Raw genomic sequence first — 22608 nt, forward strand, 5'->3', positions numbered from 1 at the left:
GACATCCAAGACCTCTAACTTCTCGCTGGAGGGCTCTTCTGACTTTAGTGTGCACGTCTTCTCTCCCTTGCCTTCCTAGTCCACCAAAGTTTGTATTTGGATTGTCGGCAGAGAAGGCCACAACTTTATTTTCCAGGTGGAATTTTGTATAATTTTTATCACCTCCTCTGAAATAAGTTCAGCTGTTTCACCTTTCAGTTCAACAAAATCAAGAAGTTTTGTCTCCACGGAGGAGCGTTCCTCTTGTACCTTGAAGTAGTGAACCGTAATAGGCAGCGACTTGACACATCCATGGATTGAAGCATCTACCGAAAGTGCTACAAAATGAACATGCTCAAGGTCATGTTTGAGCTCATCTGTTGACCAAGGAGCAAATACATTTGTCACAATGACATCACACTTTGTCCGTGCACAACAACATTTAGGATTGAAGAACTTTCTATTTAATCCTGAAGTGCAGTCCATTGATCGGAAACGATGATTATGGGCAATGGTGTGATATGAAAAAACTCCCTCTTGTAAAGCAAAGTCATATTCACTCCGTGAGGGTTCAACCTTTCTGGAAAATGATGTCACAGAGGTGGAACCTGCACCGACAGTTAGAGCAGCTTTGTGTTTGCTTGTGGCTTTGTGCTCTTTAATTGATGCCCTTCCTCCACTTCAAATAGTAAACACAGAAATGCATATTGTGCATAAAACAGAAGATCCCTTTCCAGCACTTTTGAAGAAAGGATACTCTTTTTGGAGTGCATCATTGAAATAGCACTTTCTTTTGCTGTGCATTGCCATGACACTACTGCAATCACTACACTGCCAAACTGTACAAATTCTGTAGAGAGATGAGCATGTCTTACTTAAAGGAACACTACCACTAATGCCGCGTACACACAACCGGACTTAGGTCCGACAGACTTTCGACTGAGTTCTGACGGAGTTCTGACGGACTTTCCGAATGAACAGACTTGGCCACACACAATCACACTAAAGTCCAATGGATTCGAACGGGATGACGTACGACTGGACTAGAATAAGGAAGTTCATAGCCAGTAGCCAATAGCTGCCCTCGTGTCAGTTTTTGTCCGTCGGACTAGCATACACATGAGCGGATTTCTCGGTAGGAACTGGGTCCGGCGGCGTTCTGTCGGAAAAATTTGAAACATTTTCCATTTCTAAAGTCTGTCAGACTTTTGCAAATCAAAAGTCCGCTGCAGCCCACACATGATGGAATGGTCTGCCGGAATCATTCCGTCAGACTTTTGATGTTGAAAAGTCTGGTCGTGTGTACGGGGCATTACAGATAAGCTGTAACTAGATTACTTATGCATTACATAAAAAAAACCTTATAAAACACATGCAACATTTTTTATTTTATTTTTTTCTCATGCATTACATAGATACATAGTAGGTGAGGTTGAAAAAAAGACACAAGTCCATCAAGTCCAACCCATGTGTGTGATTATATGTCAGTATTACATTGTATATCATGTATGTTGTGGTCGTTCAGGTGCTTACCTAATAGAAACTATCGATGCTCCCCCCCCGCTGAGACCACCGCCTGTGGAAGGGAATTCCACATCCTTGCCGCTCTTACAGTAAAGAACCCTCTATGTAGTTTAAGGTTAAACCTCTTTTCTTCTAATTTTAATGAGTGGCCACGAGTCTTGTTAAACTTCCTTTTGCAGAAAAGTTTTATCCCTATTGTGGGGTCACCAGTACGGTATTTATATATTGTGGGGTCACCAGTACGGTATTTGTAATAAATATATATTATATATATAATTACGGGGTCCTGTTAGTGACGAAATGCGTAGGCAGGAGGAGCTACACCGCTACACATGGCTGTCCCGGAAGTATCGGGCGTTCTTTCGAGACCGGCCGGCTCGATTGACTTAATGCTGTTTACTTATTGGTGCTATGTAAGTGCGCAATTATTTTTTTTGTTATATTAAACGTTATGGTTTTACACTATTGCGAGCTCTATTCTTTGTATGTTCGCTGATGTTTGGGATTGTGGCTGAGTTTGAACTGCGAGAGGCTGCTTTTACCATCCCATCCGTCCAAAGATCCTAGGCTGGGGAAAATTAGCCATCTGCGCTTTGCGGTTTTCTATAATAAAGAACAATTTGTTTCTGGTAAGTGGCAGCGTGAATTGTGGTGGAGGTGTTCACAGTCTACACAACCTTGGATTTCTTTCACCGTTTCATCACTGTGGGAGTTATTATTATTATTATTATTCCTTATTGTGGCACTTTCTCTATGGACTTTCTATTATGATTATGGATCGTTTAGAACATTAAAGCGTTTGTGTTTTTTTTTTTTTTTACTATGTACTATTTATCAGTTATGTTGTTTTCACTGGCATTTGATCTTTCAACACTAGTTATCTGATTGGATATTTAGTCTTATTAGATGTCCAAATTGTTTCTCTATATATTTTTCTTATCACACTGGAGAGAGTATTATTTGTCTATATACACATGTATTTTGCATTTTTTGCACTTACTCTCTTATAGGATCGGTGGTATTATCCATTCATCTAATTATTCAATTTTTCACAGATTAATTATTTACATATTTTTTTAGCGCAACCCACTTTTCTTTCTTTTTTCTTGTGAATGTAGTATAACATTTGGGTTTTGCAGCTTGTCTTTGTTTAGTGATTAGGCAAGCGTGGTTTTTTCCTTTTTTATATTTGTATATTGAAATCATATCCCCTCTCAGGTGTCTCTTCTCCAGAGAGAATAAGTTCAGAGCTCACAACCTTTCCTCATAACTAATATCCTCCAGACCATTTATTGGCTTTGTTGCCCTTCTTTGTAGTCGCTCCATTTCCAGTACATCCTTCCTGAGGACTGGTGCCCAGAACTGGACAGTATACTCCAGGTGCGGCCAGACCAGAGTCTTGTAGAGGGGAGAATTATCGTTTTATCTCTGGAGTTGATCTCTTTTTGGTTCTAAGTAGTAGTCGACTAGGGGATGTCAAATGAATTCCCAAGTAGGGGAGAAAAGAGTTCGGGGCCCAGGCAAAGGGGAAGGTGGAGGAGATTGATTTTGACGTATGTGGGTCTAAACCAAGGTTCAGCATGAGGGATTTGCTATGATTTAGTTTATACATGGATATTCTACTGAATTGATCTAAAACTGCGTGCACCGCAGGAAGCGAGGAGAGGGGGTCAGTCAGGGCTATGATTACATCATCGGCGTAGAGGCCAATTTTGTGATCAGTATCTCCGATTTTTATTCCAGATATCTTTGGGTCTGATCTTATCTTCTGTGCTAACGGCTCCATCACTAGGGCGAAAATCAGTGGGGATAGTGGACACCCTTGTCTGGTGCCGTTGGTGATTTGGAAAGGTTGGGAGACTACTCCCGATGTCCAGATGCGTGCCGAGGGGTGGGAGTATAAGCCCATTATCGCTTTATGAAATGTGCCAGACACTCCAAATTTGTGGAGGACTGCCTCCATATAGGGCCAGTACACCCTGTCGAATGCCTTCTCTGCGTCTAATGCCAGAAGCAGAGAAGGCGTTCCAGTATGCTCCGTCCACTGTATCAAGTCGATAAACCTTCTAGTACCGTCGGATGTCTGCCTGCCAGGCACAAATCCGACTTGATCAGGATGTATGAGTTGGGGAATAACAGAAGATAGTCGTTGTGCGAGTAATTTAGCATACAGTTTTGTGTCTGTGTTGAGAAGGGAGATAGGGCGGTAGTTGCCTGGATTGTCCGGGGGTTTACCTGGTTTGGGGATGGTGACTATCAAGGCATCAAGGGATTCTTTCGGCAGTATTCCTGTGGTGGCAAACTGATTGTACATGTCACATAAATGGGGGACTAATAGTTGGGAAAACCGCTTGTAATATTCGCTAGGAAGTCCGTCGGGGCCTGGAGCCTTATGTAGCGGGAGGTTTTGGATCAATTTGTGGATCTCGGAGTGTGTAAAAGGAACTTCCAATTGTTTGAGTTGTGTCGGGGATAGAGAAGGGAGGGAGATAGAGGATAAGAAATTGGCAATGTCGTGTTGGGAGGGGGGTGGAAGCGGGTCTGAGCCTGACAGATTGTACAGTTTCGTATAAAAATGTCCAAATTCATTTGCAATATCTAGCGGGTTAGTCATGCGTCTGCCCTGGGAGTTAGTGAGGTGTGTGATTTTTTTGTTAGCTAATTGCTTCTTAAAGTGTCTAGCCATATAGGCCCCTGGTTTATTGGCTGCTGAGTATGTCAGCAGGCGTAGTCTTTTAATGTAGTAGTCAAAGTTTTTACGAAGGTGGTCACTAAGCTGGAGTCGGAGGTTTTTGAGTTCCGAGGAGATGGCCTTCGATGGGGATTTCTTGTTGGTGAATTCTAGGGACCTGATTTTAGTCAGGAGGGATTCTGTCATGCGTGAGTGATTTTTCTTTGCCTGGGAGCCAAGTTTAATAAAAAGACCTCGTAGGCAAGCCTTATGTGCATTCCATACTATGGAGTGATCAGAAACTGAGTTGACATTTTGTTGGAAATAAGTCTCAATCTCGGATCGTATTGCAGTTTCAGAGTTAGGATCGTTAAGGAGGGAGGTGTTGAGCCTCCATACTGTGTGTTTGGGTGTTTGAGAAGGGGAAGCCAATTTAATCGTGACCGGAGCGTGGTCAGACCACGATATCGTGCCTATGTGGGAGGATTCAATAGACTGGAGTAAATGTTTGTCTGCGATAAATAAATCGATACGAGAGTAAGACTGGTGGGGAGGGGAAAAGAAGGTGTAATCTCTCTCCAAATCATGCATGCATCTCCAAGCGTCATATAAGTCCTCACGTTGGAGGAGAGAGGCCAAGGCTAAGGGCCTGCATCTTGAGAAACTGGTAGTGTCTAGCGTATGGTCAATAATTTCATTAAAGTCCCCGCAGATTAGCAGAGGGGAAGATCTGTAAGGTGCTATTTTGGAGAGGAGGGTGGAATAAAACTTTCTCTGGGCGCCATTAGGGGCATAGATATTGACCAGAGTGAGAGGGCGACCGTCAAAGGTGGCTGAGATGATGATGAACCTGCCATCTTCATCGCATTCACAGTGGTGTAGTGTGAAGTTAACGCTAGCGCTCACAGCAATCATAACTCCCCTCTTCTTTTTCGGGGCGTTAGCGAAGAAGCAGTGGGGGTATTTCTTGTTGCTACACTGGGGTGGTTTGGATTTAGAGAAGTGTGTCTCTTGGACGCAAAGGATATCCGCATGATGACCCAGTGCTTCCTTCCATAGTAGATTACGCTTAAAAGGAGAATTGAGGCCTTTAACATTTAGTGAGGTGATCGTGAGAGACATGATAAGCGTTTGGCCAGGGAGATGCAAGCAAGCGGAGAGAGACCACACCAACCAATGAACACCAAGCAAAAAGAACAGAGAGGTTGAGTAGGCAAAAAAAGAAAACAATCACAAATAAAAAGAATAAAGATGTCAATGAACTGGTATATAACAAGATATAATAACGTATAACAGTGAGAAATATCACAAAAAATATGTGCGCAGCACACTAATAACCTGGGGGTTGGAGGGAAGAAACAGAAGGTATAGTGCCCAGGCTGGAGTTGATCCCTTTTTAATGCCAATATTCTGTTTGCTTTGTTAGCAGCAGCTTTGCATTGCATGCCATTGCTGAGCCTATCATCTACTAGGACCCCCAGGTCCTCCTCCATCCTAGATCCCCCCCCCAGAGGTTCTTCCCCCAGTCTATAGATTGCATTCAGATTTTTGCCACCCAAATGCATTATTTTACATTTTTCTACATTGAACCTCATTTGCCATGTAGTTGCCCCTCCCCCTATTAATTTGTTCAGATCTTTTTGCAAGGTTTCCACATCCTGCGGAGAAGTTATTGCCCTGCTTAGCTTATGCACAAATTAAATAGGATTGGTCCCAGAACAGAACCCTGGGGGACCCCACTACCCACCCCCGACCATTCCGCGTACTCCCCATTTATCACCACCCTCTGAACTCGCTCTTGTAGCCAGTTTTCAATCCATGTACTTACCCTATGGTCCATGCCAACGCACCTCATTTTGTACAGTAAACGTTTATGGGGAACTGTGTCAAATGCTTTCACGAAATCCAGATACACCACATCTACGGGCCTTCCTTTTATCTAGATACACCACGTCTATGGGCCTTCCTTTATCCAGATACACCACGTCTACGGGCCTTCCTTTATCTAGATACACCACGTCTACGGGCCTTCCTTTATCCAGATACACCACGTCTACGGGCCTTCCTTTATCCAGATACACCACATCTACAGGCCTTCCTTTATCCAGATACACCATGTCTACGGGCCTTCCTTTATCTAGATACACCACGTCTACGGGCCTTCCTTTATCTAGATACACCACGTCTACGGGCCTTCCTTTATCTAGCTGGCAACTCACCTCCTCATAGAAGGTTAGTAGATTGGTTTGGCAAGAACTATTCTTCATGAATCCATGCTAATTACTGCTAATGATACCGTTCTCATTACTAAAATCTTGTGTATATAGTCCCTTATCATCCCCTTCAAGAGTTTACATACTATTGATGTTAGGCTATCTGGTCTGTAATTCCCAGGGATGTATTTTGGGCCCTTTGTAAATATTGGTGCTACATTGGCTTTTCTCCAATCAGCTGGTACCATTGCAGTCAGTAGACTGTCAGTAAAAATTAGGAACAATGGTCTGGCAATTACTTGACCGAGTTCCCTAAGTACCCTCGGGTGCAAGCTATCTGGTCCCGGTGATTTATTAGCTCATTCATTTTGATAGTGTAACTTTCATCACCTCCCAGACACATGCAAGTCTATGAGTTGGATTTCTGACTCATAGACTGTATTCTATGCCCAAAGCCCCACAGTGGGGACACTGTGGAGGGCAGTTTACAAGACAAAATGTCACAAAATGGATGCACACAGTGACACATGCAGAGTAAAATATTTTATTAACTGTCAAATGACGGCAGCTCTTGTTCTGGGCCACCGTCATATGACACAGGGCTGTTTAAAGAGCCGCGTCAGTGGCTCTTAACCTTGGATTGGCTGTGTCCAATCTCAGCCGGTCACATGCAAACACGGAGATGCCAGTAATCGACGCTCCTTGCCTCATAGTGACAGAGTGTGAGGAGAGGAGAGCTGATCGGCAGCATCTCCTCACAGGGGACAGCTAGGGAAGTAATCAGGGCACTAATTATGAGTGCCCTGATTACAATATATAAATATAGTATAAAAAATTGAGTGCCCACCAATGCCAGTGATCAGAGCCCACACGTGCTGGTAATTAGTGCCCCCTATCAGTGCTATCCATCACTGCTGTCCACTAATGCCCATCAGTGTCGCCCATTAGTACCACCCATCAATGCCCATCTGTACCGCTTCTCCATGCTATCCGTGCCCACCACTGCCGCCTAACAGTGCCCATCAGTGCTGCCTATCAGTGCTCATCAGTTCCATGTATCAGTGCCACCTATCAGTGTCCATAAGTATGGGATATCAGTGCCCATAAGTGCCACCTCATCCGTGCCCATAAGGATAAGTGCCACCTCATCAGTGTCCACCAGTTCAGCTTATCAGTGCCGCCTCATCAGTGCACATCAGCGAAGGTGAAAAATTACAAAAAAGCCTTAGCGCTGATATTAATAAATATGTAGGATTACCATACATGTATAGGAAACACCCAAATCACCAAGAAAATATATAAATTTGCGTATAATGGTGCGCTCTGGTCAACTTCCTTTTACACAATCTACAATGGAAAAAACAGGGATACTGGTCCTGAGACTACTATAGAGGATATACGCTGAACACCAGCCGTGCAAAATTGCAATAATAGTATGTGAACAATAAAAAAAGTTATATACCGTATATACTCGAGTATAGGTCGATCCGAATATAAGCCGAGGCCCCTAATTTACCACAAAAAACTGGGAAAACGTATTGAGTCGTGTATAAGCCGAGGGTGAGACATGCAGCAGCTACTGTTACATCCCTGTGTCCCGTCCATGCCTGTGTCCCGTCCATGCCTGTGTCCCGTCCATGCCTCCATCCCTGTGTCCCGTCCATGCCTGTGTCCAGTCCATGCCTCCATCCCTGTGTCCCGTCCATGCCTGTGTCCCGTCCATGCCTGCATGCCTGTGTCCCGTCCATGCCTGTGTCCCGTCCATGCCTGTGTCCCATCCATCCCTGTGTCCATCGCAGCCTACCTGTCTCTTTGCCTTCTGCAGCCTCTGTGTGCCATGCCGCGCCGCACCTCTCCTCCTCGTCTGACAGACGGCGGCCATTCCACTGTTCAAAAGCCGCGCCTCTCTGTCTGTGATAGGCGGAACACTCAATTTCCCAGCAGTCAGTGTTCCGCCTATCACGGACATCCTCTCATCCTCGTCCGTAGTATGAGAATGAGCGGATGTCCGTGATAGGCGGAATACTGACTGCTGGGAAATTGAGTGTTCCGCCTATCACAGACAGGGAGGCGCGGCTTTTGAATAGTGGAATGGTCGCTGATCTGCGTGACTTGAGTATAAGCCGAGGGGGGCACTTTCAGCCTAAAAAAAATGGGGCTGAAAATCTCGGCTTATACTCGAGTATATACGGTAAATTATATAAAGTGCTAACAAATATATGTGCACTAACCAAAAGATACGAAAAATACACAGCACTAATCACAAAAGCATGTGCAAGTAAACCATAATGGATGTCACTGGCAACAAACCTCCTTCACATCCAATACAAAGTGCTATTTGTGCTAATTGCTATTCCATCTAGTTCATGAACAGCAAAGCTCCCAATCCCGAAACGACTTCAGGGGAAGAGTATTGTGCAGAATTCTAATAGTGTCATAGAAAATTGAGTAGTTTAAAGTGCATAAAGGATTTAGTGTAATCAATTTAACAAAGTGCAAACCCACAATTGTGCACTTTTCTCAAAGATATGCAAATAAGCAAAAAATAGAAAAAATAAAGTGCTGTTGTGCTTCTTGGCATTCAGCTTGTTTCCTGAACACCCCAACGATTCAAACAGGTGTCACGGACATGTAGCAAGCATGTAGCAACAACATATAAAAACACTCCGATGAGAGTTAGTATGTAGTAATCACAGAAAATATCCTAGAGAAAAAAAAAATATAAGTATATATCAGCTATTGTTGTTTTAAATAACTCCTACTCAGGATACTGCAAACACAGGGCAGTAATAAATATCACTACATATGCTGAATACTGATATCACTTATAGAGTGCAGTCTCTAATACATAAAGGAAACACAGTCCCTTCACTATCATGAGATAGTATAGTTGACAAACGTTTCCCGCTGTAGAGCGAAGAGGAAAAAACTTTCCAGGACGTCAACACACACTATCGTATGCCTTCAGATTCGATCCAATCTTGGCAGATCGTATGCCTTCAGATTCGATCCGATCTTGGCAGATCGTATGCCTTCAGATTCGATCCGATCTTGGCACTAAGTAAAACACAAACTTTCATTGCGCAGTGATTATAAGCTCTGCAGACTTTATCCACATCAATTGCACTCACATAACCCAAACCGATAGATAGCACTTGAAAATAATCAGCTGGATACGGTTGGAGGCATTTCCCAGACAAGTCACCTTTCTGGATTCTCGGAGGGCTCCGAACGTAACATCACTGGCTCCACCCGATGCGTTGCATCATATGTCACATGACTTTAATAGCGCACCATTATACACAAATTTATATATTTTCTTGGTGATGGAACACTGGCATGGTTGCAGCCTAGTCATTTGGGTGTTTCCTATACATGTATGGTAATCCTACATATTAATATTGGCGCTAAGGCTTTTTTGTTATTTATTCCCTATGGCTTTCCCCATGATGTCAGAGGGGGAGCCGGAGCAAGATGAGCGGAGGAAGAAGAAGATGAAGAAGATGGATTAGAAGAAGTTGGAGGAACAAGAAGAACATGGAAGGAAGACCAGATGAAAGAAGAAGAATTTAATGAAGGACTTGTCAAAAACCATCTACTGTCTTGTTTAACCTTTTGGTCACTTTTTTGACCATAAGAAAGTGGATGTGTTTAGGCGCGCAATAAAGATGAGAAATGCACCTGAATAAATACCTGGATTGAGTAGAACGTGTGGGGGAAGAAGGAGAGCCCCAGCTGCGTGTGATCCGGTGTGTGGAGAGCCTTTAATTCCAGACACTGCCCAGGGAAGCACCCATATGTGCGTCGCCAAGAAATGCCCACCAATGCCATGGCGCATGGCAAAAAGGGGGAGGGGTGCCGTCAGCCGGACAACTGTGTCTCCAGCCAAACGGCACCATGAGGGCTCCCATATCGCCCACTTTCTTATGATCATCAGTGGGTAACCATTAACCATATTTACCCCTCTTTTTATGCACCGCTTTTAGTCACTTTGCTATCTTCCACCCCAGTCTGGTTAGCCTTCACTGCTCCACTTGTCCTTCCCCTCACCAGCATGAGCCCCTTTCCCACCTCTCCTTTCTATCCACACCCCCCATGGACTTCCTTGGCTCACTCCATTTTTTCACTCCCTTCACAGGAGTGCCTCGCTATTTCCATGCCAGCCCTAATTTCAGCCTGTATGTGTTGTCTATCCCGAGCTGTCCACCTCAGCTCCCGGTTGGGGGTGTCCTTGGATGGCTTGCGGCACCTGGCCACCCTACCACCAATTTATGTATCTGAGTAAGTAAACATGTACTTTGTGAAGACTTTATCTAACCTTCCCCTGTTCATGTTATCCATTATTTTAATTTGCTTATCAGTATATTATTATTTAATTATAGAATCATCACATGCTTTTCTCCTGATGAGTGGTTCAAAAAACACAAAATGCGTAGAGCTACCAATTGCTGTGCTTCTACCAATATTTACCTGAATTTCAAGCTAATACTATATTACCTTTTTCACAGGCCTAGTTAGGCAACAGGTCCTGCAGATCTTACCACGTTAATAATCTTACCCAAGTCTGGTCGTGGTTAGGGATGAGCTCTGTTCGACTCGAACACTGGCTGTTCGCCCGTTCAGCAAATCCAGAACTTTGAGGGCCGTTCGCACCATGTCCGTGTGTCGCTCAAGGCCCACAATGCACTGCGCCATTGTAGTGCATTGCTGGCTGATGATTGGCCAAGCATGCACTGTGAGCCCAAATGCTTGGCCAATCACAGCGCCAGCAGCGAGGAGAGCCATAATTGGCCACAGGCAGGATGTCTGTGGCCAATTATAGCTCGGGGGGTTTAGTACATGCCCCACACTATATAAGGCTGCCAGTGTGGTGGCCTTGTGTAGTGTGTTGCGGCGTTCAGGGAGAGAGCAGGATAGGCAGGGACAGTGTCTTTTTTTTTTCTTGTGAACCTAGCGCAGTCAGAGTTGGTGTATTGTGCCTCCTGCACAGTATACACCTGAAGCTACCCCCAATTGCTTGTGGTGTTCTGTTCATTTACCACAGGCAGCTACAGCAGTTACAGTGGGTGTATTGTGCCACCTGCACAGTGTATACCTGAAGCTACCCCCAATTGCTTGTGTTGTTCTGTTCATTTACCACAGGCAGCTGCAGCAGTTACAGTGGGTGTATTGGGCCTCCTGCACTGCATACACTTGTAGCTACCCCCAATTGCTAGTGGTGTTCTGTTCCTATATCACAGGCAGCAGCAGCAGTTAGTGTCAGTGTATTGTGCCACCTGCACAGTGTACACTTGAAGCTACCCCAATTGCTCGTGTTCTTCAGATCCTATACCACAGGCAGGCAGCTAAAGTAATTACAGTCGGTGTACTGTGTCATCTGCTCAGTGTGCACCTAAAGCAATCGCTGGTTGTCTCATCTCCCTGCAGGCCATTAGTATGTCTGGAAGGCCAACAAGGAGAGACAGACAGTCACGAGCCAATAAAAGAGGGCAAGCAGGCTCTGTGTCTAGAGGCAACGGTGCTGGTTGTGGATGCGGTGCATTGTCATCAGCACGTGACCATGGTTGACATGCTTGTCCTTATTTTCGGCAGCTGGAAGTATTGAGCCACATCATGTCGAAGACTTGGTAGAGTGGATTAACAAGCCCTCTTCATCCTCCTCAGCCTCTCTCACTCAGGGTACTGCCAAAGCAGCTGCTAACTCATCCTCTTCCCTCGTCTCAATGTCATCGGTCACTGTTTCCCTAGACCCATGTCCTCCTGTTTGAGCACATTGTTGGGTACATGCTCCAGGAGGATGCCCAGCCTTTTGAAGGCTCTGATGATGACACTCAGCTAGAGGAAGGCAGTAGTGTGAGCGCAGAGAGAGGGGATGCCCAAGAAGGACAGCAATCTGGCAGTCATGTTCCACCAGCTGCAGCATACTGCCAGGTTTGCTCCAGTGATGAAGAGGGAGGGGATGATGAGCTCACTGACTCCATGTATGCCTGATAGGAGAGAGGAGGAGGCACATCTCCAATAAGGCAGGATGCCGTGCGGGGCCAGCTTAAGGGCATCACACTGACTAAATTACACCACAGAGCTCCCTGCCTCTGCGCGTTATTCCAAAATTTCTTTGGTGTGGGCCTTTTTTGAGGCGAGTGCATCAGATCGCACTGCTGCTATTTGCAACATATGTCTCAAGCGTATCTCACGTGGACAATTGGGCACCACATGCTTGACCAGACATATGTTGACCTGCCATGCAGCTCGTTGGCAAGCTTACCTCAAAGACCCACACCAAAGAACAAAGCGGACCTCTCCTTGCTCCTCATCAGCTGGGATCTCCAACCCCACTAGACCTTCAGTCCTCTCTGAAACCTGCACTGAGAGGAATTAAGGTGTAAAATTAGGTGTGTCACAGCCAAGTACTTGCGGGCATTCTGCTAGCAGTACACTGACGTCCGATTGTACCAGGCAAATGTCCCTGCCCCAGCTGCTGGACCATCAAAAGAAGTTCACTCCCAGCCATCCACATGCCCAGCGGTTGAATGCAAGCTTGACTAAATTGCTAGCACTTCAGCTGTTCAGTTGGTAGACTCTGCCCCCTTCCGTGAGTTTGTGCAATGTGCAGTTCCTCAGTGGCAGGTTCCCAAACGCCACTTTTTCTTATGGAAGGCAATTCCGGCTCTCTACTGGCATGTGAAAGGTAATGTCCATACCTCACTGGACAGGGCGGTCAGCAGTAAGGTGCATATTACCGCTGACTCATGGTCCAGCAGGCATGCACATGGACGTTACTTATCTTTCACGGTCACTCTGGCAGCTGGGAAGGATGCAGGACAAGGTGCAGTAGTGTTGGAGGTTGTTCCACCACCATGCCTCCAAAATGCTACTACTGGTTGTGACAAACCTCTCTCCTCTACCCCCTCCTCTTCTTCTTCCTCCATGGCCTCTTTCTGTGCTTTGTCCTCGGAACCAGCAGTGCTCCGTAGGCGTTCAAGGAGCTACGCAAGTAAGCAGGCAAAAAGATGTCATGCCGTGCTTGAGCTGGTGTGTTTGGGGGACAGGAGCCACACTGGGGCAGATATTTTGTCAGCTCTGCAGGGGCAGGCCGAGAGGTAGTTGATGCCATGACAGCTTAAGCCAGGAATGGTGGTTTGCGATATTGACACCAACCTCCTCTCTACCCTCTGACAGGGACAACTGACCAATGTGCCCTGTGTGACTCATGTCCTTAATCTGGTGGTGTAGCGGTTTTTGGGCAGGTACCCGGGCTTACAGAATGTCCTGAGGCAGGCCAGGAAATTCTGTGTGCATTTCCACTGATCATATAATGCCAGTGCTCGGCTGGCTGAGCTCCAAAAGGAGTTGAACCTGCCCAAGAACCGCCTTATATGTGACATGCCCACCAGGTGGAACTCAATGTTGGCCATGCTGCAGCGGCTGCACATGCAGCAGAGGTCTATCAATGAGTACCTGTGTGACTACGGCACCAGGACAGGGTCAGGGGAGATTGTTTTTTTTTCACAACACCAGTGGTTCATGATTAGGGATGCATGCACTGTCCTGTCACCATTTGAGGAGGCCACGAGGATGGTGAGCAGTGACAGTGCATGCATCAGTGACACTGTACCCCTTGTCCACCTGTTGGAGCATACGCTGCGTGGAGTAATGGACAGGGCACTTGAGGCAGGATGAGGAGGACTTCCTTGCCTCTCAAGGCTCCCTTTATCCAGACAATGTTCCTGCTGTCCCCCCCATCACAGAGGAAGAGGAGGAGGAATAGGAGGAGGATTGTGTCAGCATGGAGTTGGAGCCTGGCACTCAGCATCAGCAGTCTTTTAGGGATGATTTACAGTCCCAAAAAATCTGTGGACTTCTACGTGGCTGGGAGGGAGTGGCTGCGGATCATGTCATCCTTAGTGACCCAGAGAACTCCGGACCGAATGCTTCAGCTAACCTATGCTGCATGGCCTCCCTGATCCTGCAAAGCCTGCAGAAGGATCTTTGTATTCTTCGGATCAAGGAGAGGGATCGTTACTGGCTGCCAGCTCTCCTTGATCCATGGTACAAGGGTAAGGTTGCGGACCTTATCTTGCCATCGCAGAGGATGAGACATCTCCGGGAGGCCTTGCAGAAAGGTCTGTGCAACGCGTTCCCAGATACTGGGAAGTTAAAAACTCCTGGTCCTGAACAACGCGTTGCTGAGGCTTCGGTCAGTCACAGAAAGAGCGGTGGAGAAGGTGGCCGTCTGACTGATGCTTTCAGACAATTTTTTAGTCCGCAGCCCCAAGGTATGATCGGTTCCAGCAACCATCGCCAGCGTCTGATTTACATGTTGCAGGAGTACCTAGGTGCAAGTTCAGACTTGGATACCTGTCCCACCGAAAATCCTCTGGCTTACTGGCTCTTGAGAATGGATCACTGGCCAGAGCTTGCACAGTATGCAATTGAGCTACTGGCCTGTCCTGCATCCAGCTTTCTTTCAGAACGCACATTCAGTGCTGCTGGAGGCTTTGTAACCAATCACAAGGTGCACACCTGTCCAACGACTTGGTTTATCGACTGACCTTCATAAAGATGAATCAGTCTTGGATCACTACCAGCTACCAAGAACCTGAAGCTGATGTAACCAAATAATTATTTTGAAATGTCACATCCCTTCAAGACTGCCTATGCTGATGCTGAGTGACTATCCTGTTATGTTGACTGACTATCCTCTTCCTCCTCAATCATCCTGCTGATAGCTTGGAAGAACATTTTTGGTTCTGGGGCCGCCACCAGTGGCTAAGGCCCAATTTTTGCAGCCCCTGTTTAACAGGGGCATGTAATTACAATTTTCGATGCAATGCTTTGCAGCAGGGCTCATTCCTGCACTCCAACTAGAGTATCTAGGAGAGGTTGCAGTGTCGTGGCACCAGCACCAGTGCCTAAGGCCCAATTTTACAGCCCCTGTTTAACAGGGGCATGTAATTACAATTCATGATATATTTCACAGCAGGGCCCGTTTCTGCGCCCACCAATAGTAACTGTGAGGACTTGCAGTATTATGGAACGAGCACCACAACCACCATAGGCCCAATTTTTCTACCACTGTTCCACAATGGCATGTAATTACAATTCTTGATATAATAGTTCATAGCAGGTTGCTCCAGCGCCCACTAAGATTCACTTTGAGGGCTTACAGTGTTAACTTGTGGCAACACCAACACCTTAGGGCCACATTTCTGCAAGCATATAGGGCAGGCCCCTACTTACAAACATCTCCTACTTGTCTCCTTCTGTTTGCAACAGGAAGTGAGATTAAAAAAAGACGGACCGCCAAAAAAATTATAAAGGGGCGATAACCCTTCCCTATGTTTTCCAAAAAGCTTAAAATAGATTTTTTGACTGGAGCTACACTTTAAAAATGTACCAGTTCAAAATTACAAACAGATTCTACTTAACACAACAAACCTACACAGTCCCTGTCTTGTTTGCACTGCCTGTATACTGCTGTTCTGAGTTTACAGGGCCTGGGGGCCCCACGCCTTTCCTTTTTTTAATTTGGGTACGGGGTTCCCCTTAATATCCGTACAAGACCCAAAGGGGCTGGTAATGGGTGGGGGGGCTACCCATGCTATTTTTCTCAATGATTTTAATCTGTATTGCCGGAACCAGATATTACATTAAAAACGCAAGTAGTTTTAAATTACCTTTTTCCGTTAATTGTCATTTTGTGCAGGGACTGTTCTAAATACGGAATACACGTGCCACTTCACAGGCATACTACAGACACCCGCCCAGGCACAATATTTAAAGGAATATTAAATTTTTTTCACTTTAAGTGTCATTAAAATCAGTGCTCCTGAAAAAAGTCAGTTAAAAAAAAAAATTGCTTTCATGTCCCCATGGGCAGGTCCCGGGTCCCCAAACCCTATTAGTACAATAACTTGCATATTAGCCTTTAAAATTAGCACTTTTGATTTTGAATGCTCGCGTCCCATAGACTTTAATGGGGTTCTAAAGTTTGTACGAATTTTTGGTCCATTTGAAGCATCTGGTGCGAACCGAACTGGGGGTGTTCAGCTCATCCCTAGTTCTGACATTGTGTACAGATGGAAATCTCAGGAGGACCGGCAATGAGGAATAGAAAAGGGTCTTCAGCATCCACAAGATTGGAGGAGCACAACTGTCTACAGTGTCTTTACATTATGGCAGATTAGTACTGAAAACACCTGAGCTCATTTGGGGGGGCAGCACATACTTTTGCCTCCAACTGAGGAGATCACACCCCACCCCACCCATTCCCTCCATGTGTGAAGATCCCACCTCACCTAATATTGCTCCCTCGACCTAAGGAGATTCCTACCTCATCTAAAGCTGTTCCCTCAACCTGATTAGACCCCCCCTCATCTAATGCCATCCCCCCTGCCTGAGGAGACCTCACATCACCTGAGGAGACCTCACCCAATACTGTCCCCTCCACCTGAGAAGACCCCACCTCACCCAATGCCATTCCCTTCACCTCAGGAGACCCCACCTTATCTGTAATACCACCCCCTCCATCTATGGAGACCCCACCTCACCCGATACCATCCTTCCTGCATGAGGAGACCTCACCTCACCCAATACCATCCCCTCTACCTGAGGAGACCCCACCTCACCAAATACTATCCCCACCACCTGAGGAGACTCCACCTCACCTAATATCATACACAAGGTGGAGGGGACCACAAGAAAAACAGAAATGGAAGGCACACACACACATAGCTCTGAGGAAGGGAGTGCACCCTCAAAACATGTTAGCTGTACCCCGTGTTCTGTGCATGTCCATGACCATTGAATTTTGTGAGTACCCACTTTTATATAAAACTTTTTTTATTAAATTATCTTTGGTAATGCACTAGGTGTGTGCCTTCCATTTCTGTTTTTCTTGTAGTTGCTTTTGGATTACGCATCTGAGGAAGGTGTATCCACCCAGTTCTGGATACCATATATACCTTTCACACCACCATTATATCTAACATCTGTTACTCCTCACCTTGGAAAACCTATTAGTGCTGGAAGTGACTGTTTTTGTATCACAAGGTGGAGGGAACGGTATCTGTCAGTCTCTTATTCCAACTGTCCACAGCACAGACATCTCTTCCCTATTCCTCCCTATAGCATTGTCTGTAGCTCTGACAGACTCATATTTCCATAGAAGGGGAAGGTACTTCACCAGAGACCTCAGGAGATTAATGCTTCTCCTGCCTGCACCTACGTTCTTACTACCCATAGCAAGGTGTGATTGGACTGGGATGTAATTTCTTCACCCACCAGTAGGTGTCCTCAATGCTCCACCTGTATTCTGTGCATCTAACTTGGGGCTAATATGCTCCCACTAAGAATATGGATAAATTTGAGACGTACTTAGGAGTACAGAAATATGTTAGGACATTAAACATTAAAAAATATCTAGTGAGCAATCCCATTAAAAAACGTACCCAGGTGGTGGATCAGGGTGTGACACATAGTGAATTGAGGAATAGATCGGTGTTCAATCCAGCGGTCTCCAATAATAAACATGTTGAGGTATTCAAAAAGGTAGTGTTACAAGACCTAAAGGACCTAAAAATCAAGAAGCGTGAGGATCCCAAGTTCATAAAAAGTGGGATTAAGAAACTGTCAAAGCGGAAAGATATTGTTGTCCGACCTGCCGATAAGGGTGGAGGAATTGTGATCCTCTCGAAAGCACAGTATCGTGATAGTATGAAGAATTTACTAGGAGATAACACCACATATACAAAGTTAACCAAGAATCCCATGTTCAAATGCAGAAAAGAACTTGAGCAGGTAGTTCATCTTGGACTTAAAAAGGATATTTTGAACAAAAAAGAAGCCAAATACCTGATCCCAGAGTCATGTAGGACCCCGATTATTTATGCACTACCAAAAATACACAAGGATAAAACAGACCCCCATTCAGGCCCATAGTGAACGGGATTGATTCCCTTACCTCAAGAATGGGGGAATATATAGATAAATATCTGCAACCTGTGGTCATACAAACCGAAGCCTATCTGAGAGATACGAAGCAGGTATTGCAAATAGTAGAAGGACTATCAGAAGAGGAAGGACCCTGGATTTTGGCATCTGTTGATGTCTCCTCACTGTATACGGTGATCCAACACTATCAAGCCTGTGAGGCTGTAAAATGGGGCTTGAGAAAGTATAGCACGTTGGCGTGCTCCCAGCGTAAATATTTAGTCAAGTGCCTGGACTTTTGCCTTAAAAATAGTTATTTTTGGTATGACCGAGAGTACTTCCACCAAAGAACCGGAGTAGCGATGGGAGCTAAGTTCGCTCCCAGTGTGGCATGTCTATTCATGTCCCAATGGGAAGAAGAAGCGGTGTATACAAACAGACCCAGAGAACTGGCCATATATAAAAGGTATATCGATGATATCCTTATACTTTGGAAAGGAGAAACTACCAGTCTAGTAAGGTTTCTGGAAGGATTAAATATCAATAATAGAAACATTAAATTATCCTGGGAAGTGAGTACCGGATCAGTATCCTTCCTAGACTTAGAAATTATACAAAATAACAACAAATTATATACTAAGACCCATTTCAAAAATGTTGACAGGAACAGTTACTTGCCTAGAGGTAGCTGCCATCACACCAATTGGCTGTGTAATATCCCAAAGGGTCAGCTTATAAGATTGCGCAGAAACTGTACAGACACTAAAGATTATCGCCTGCAGGCTGAAAAGATAGGCCAAAGATTTATAAATAAGGGATATAAAAATGAAGACATTAGAAAGAAAATGACAGAAGTGGAAGATATGGATCGTGCTACTCTAATTAAAGATAAACCTACGCCAGCTCGAGGGATGGATGGGATACCGCTCATATTAAACTACAATGCTCAATATAGGAAATTCAAAAAGATTATCAGAAAACACTGGCACATTCTGCGTTCAGATGTGCATTTACAGGAATTGTTACCGGAATATCCTAAATTTGTGTATAAAAAGGCATTGACTTTGAGGGACAAGATCGTTAAGAATGTCCCTGATCCTCCACCTACAGGCTTGACTTTTTTTACGGGAAAAGGGTTTTTCCCATGTAAACGGTGTTTTGCATGTTTGAAAACAAAACGCCCAGCTGAAAAGAAATTTAATTTTACGTCTACAAGCACTGGGAATACGTACGAAATAAAAGATTTCATATGCTGTAACACAGAGGGAGCTGTGTATATGTTGCAATGCAGCTGTGGCTTGCAATATGTAGGCCGCACCAAAAGACCATTAAGGGTACGGATAAAAGAACATGTCAAAAACATTATTAATGGCTTTGACAAGCATAGTGTCTCAAGACATTTTAGCACACACCACAATAAAGACCCCACCCAGCTTACGTTTTGGGGCATTGAACCCTATAAAAGACACTGGAGAGGCAGCCATAAGGTCAGAACACTAAGTCAATCAGAGTCTAGATGGATTTTTACTTTAGATACTTTTGCGCCCCAGGGACTTAATATTGACTTTGACCTTAATTGTTTTATTAGTGATTTTTGATTATATTATATATATGTTCCTTTTATCACTATGCTGTAAAATTGACACTACGTGAATCTTGGATTTCTTTTCCGGTGTCCCCTCTAAAATTGAGAGCGGTTTTTATGTATATTCTATTCCCCCCTTCCCCTATTCTCTATGCTTAGTGTTGTTATTGGAGAGTGATTATGACTCTTGTTAGGACCATGTGTATTTATCATGGCCTTTACTCTGGGATCCCCACATTGCTGTCCAACGTATTTTTGATCTATTACATACAAAAGACTTTAGCCATAATTATGGACTTTTAACGTAATTTTTACATTTTTTAGCTTATATATTAATTTTGGTCCAGTAGATAGGTTTGAGCTGTTCTCAGACTGCTGTCCCCCTCCTAGACATTATGGATTTTCAGATTGTCCTGCTGACAATCCACATTGTCAATAGCTGACTTTTAATCATCTGCCATGTCAGATCGCACTCCTTCCTTTTTTTTTTTTTTTTAACAAAATTTTATTAATAATTTTTATATTTTTTATAGATACTATTTTTACTCATAAATATATTTTTTTACCATACCATGTTTTTTATTATTGTAGTATCCATTCTGATGTTTTTTTTACTAAATTGGTTTAGTGCTGCTTATATTTATCATTTTTTCGTTTTGTGTTAGATGCCATTTTTAGAAACGAACGGTACTGCGCTGGTGCATTAGCGAGATGTGCGCTGTGTTGTTTATATAAGGTTTCGTGGCTGCGCCAGCAAGAACATCGGCGCCCAGTTATCTCCCATTGGGCTAAAACAGTTAGTGATGAATTACATTAAAAATGCCCCTGGAAAATGACCGTGAGTGCAGCTTGTATATTCCCTATCACTGTCATGTCTGCGGGCTACAAGAAAGTGGCGGACGTAGACGAGTATGCCCATTTTTCCCATTATGTGTACACTAACCCACGAGAAAATGGCCGCGGTTGTGGCCATAGCGGGCTTCGGGAAAATGGCCGCCAATTAGTGACATTATTTATACGTTCGTCCTTACCCCAGTTGTTATTCCCTGATGAAGTCACATGACGATACGCGTAGGAACACAATTGGCCAGTGAGGACACCGGAAGTGACGTCCGGAAGCACGAACGTGGCGTTCGATCGTTTATTTATTTGTGCTTATTTTAAACTGTTTTAAATGTGAGTACCTAAACCTTCGTTTTTGTATCCAATAAATTGTGAATACATACTTCACTATTGGAGTGTTCCCCTTGCTTTCTCTGCATGTTACAACGTGCCTACGGTGAATGAGTGTCTAGGATTATATTACCTATTGAACCTGCACCATTGGACAACAAGTGCTACTTTGGAAGTGCTGTTTACCTTACAGCAGTAAGGTAAGGTAATTACTGCACCTAGTGTGAGGACACAATACGCACAGGAGCACTGGTGGAACTCACCTCCCGTTTTCTTCCCGGGCACGCAGGATATTGTCTTCGTTTACCACTGAATGGACATGTTTTTTGCAAAATTATAGTTTACCTTATTTCTGCTTTGGAGCCTTTATTTGAACACATGTTTCACTGTGCATGGAGTTCGATTAATATTACTAGCACTATGTGCATTTTTTGATTTATTATCACTGCTTATTGCACCCTTTATAACTACACTTAGCATTTATTTTATCTTTTTGGTACTGATATTAATATTTTTATTAATGTAGGTATTTTACATGTTTTTGTCTTTTGCACTATATAATTTATGAATTTGCGTGCACTGAACACTGTTTCACTGCTATCTTGGATTCTACATAGAGGACCCGTTACAGCACCTGACCTTAGTTTTTTATGTTAAGTGCACCATTTGATTTGGTGGATTGCACTCTAGAAGTGATGCACATTGTCTGAGTTTATTTAAACACATAGTCCCACGTTTATCTTTTATCCTTCTGCTGTATTTGTTAGTGTATTTTGATTTATTTAGCTGGAGCGCAACACCATTTCTTAATCACCATATAGGAAACACTAATGTATTTCATGGTACAAATTTCATGTCATATTTACAAACAGTATATGGAAGGAAGATATTATGTGGTAAATATAGAGAGAGGGCAGGGAGAGTGCAAGGAAAGGACATAATGCAGAGAGGGGGAGGGAGAGGTGAAGGGGAAGGGAGAGGAAAGAGGGAGAAGGGAGATGAAAGAGGGGGAAGGGAGAGGAAAGAGGGGGAAAGGGAGAGGTGAGAGGGGGAAAGGGAGAGGTGAGAGGGGGAAAGGGAGAGGTGAAGGGAGGAAGGGAGAGGTGAGGGGGGGGGGAGGGAGAGGTGAGGGGGGAAGGGAGAGCTGAGAAGAAGGGGGAGGGAGAGCTGAGAGGAAGGGGAAGGGAGAGGAGAGGGGGAATGGGAGAGGAGAGGGGGGAAGTGAGAGGAGAGAGAGGGAAAGGGAGAGGTAAGAGGTCGAAGGGAGAGGGAATGGAGGTGAGAGGGGGAAAGGGAGAGGTGAGGGGGGGAAGGGAGAGGTGAGGGGGGAAGGGAGAGGTGAGGGGGGGGAGGGAGAGGTGAAGGGGGGAAGGGAGAGGTGAGGGGGGAAGGGAGAGCTGAGAAGAAGGGGGAGGGAGAGCTGAGAGGAAGGGGAAGGGAGAGGAGAGGGGGAATGGGAGAGGAGAGGGGGGAAGTGAGAGGAGAGAGGGGAAGTGAGAGGAGAGAGGGGGAAAGGGAGAGGTAAGAGGGGG

This window comes from Lithobates pipiens, unplaced genomic scaffold (genome assembly GCF_037356315.1).
Source record: "Lithobates pipiens isolate NorthernLeopardFrog02 unplaced genomic scaffold, aLitPip1_a1.2 Scaffold_8, whole genome shotgun sequence".
Taxonomy (NCBI): domain Eukaryota; kingdom Metazoa; phylum Chordata; class Amphibia; order Anura; family Ranidae; genus Lithobates; species Lithobates pipiens.